The 545-nt window shown below is 38.0% G+C and overlaps 1 non-coding gene across 1 annotated transcript; it reads right to left on the bottom strand.

Moving 5' to 3' along the window:
- Nucleotides 1-206: 206 nt before the first annotated feature.
- LOC127901656 (small nucleolar RNA R71) lies at nucleotides 207-310 on the bottom strand. Its single transcript, XR_008053900.1, has one exon. It is a non-coding gene; the product is annotated as a small nucleolar RNA R71 (small nucleolar RNA).
- Between the last annotated feature and the right edge of the window lie 235 nt (nucleotides 311-545).

The following is a 545-nucleotide window of genomic DNA, read 5'->3' on the forward strand; positions in this document are numbered from 1 at the left end:
ATTTGAATGATTTTCATGCCATTTGTCAAACATTCAAATATGAGAATTTTTCAGATGATGATGTTAAACTTAGACTATTCCCATTTTCTTTAAAAGATAGAGCTCGTTCATGGTTAAATACTTTACCTGCTAATAGCATTTCATCATGGGAACAAATGGTAACGAAATTTTTGAATAAATATTTCCCAGTGCATAAAACCAATGCTATTCGCAGGGAAATCTCAGAGTTTACCCAGAGAGAGGACGAGCAATTTTTCGAAACATGGGAGCGATTCAATGGGCTACTCTTGAAGTGTCCACATCATGGGTACGAGAAATGGCACCAATGCCAATACTTTTTGGAGGGATTACTACCAAATGTGCAAGAATGGCTAATGGCAACAAGTGGAGGAGAGCTAATGTCAAAAAGTGCATCAGAAATTTGGGAATTCTTCCAGCGACAAGCGGATAATTCCCAACAACGGAGTCGATCACTCAGGAATACTAGAAGAATTAAAGGAGTAAATGAGGTTCAAATTGGCGAGTCAACTTCGGGAATCAAAGAA

The sequence above is a fragment of the Citrus sinensis genome, chromosome 3 (assembly GCF_022201045.2).
Source record: "Citrus sinensis cultivar Valencia sweet orange chromosome 3, DVS_A1.0, whole genome shotgun sequence".
Classification (NCBI taxonomy): domain Eukaryota; kingdom Viridiplantae; phylum Streptophyta; class Magnoliopsida; order Sapindales; family Rutaceae; genus Citrus; species Citrus sinensis.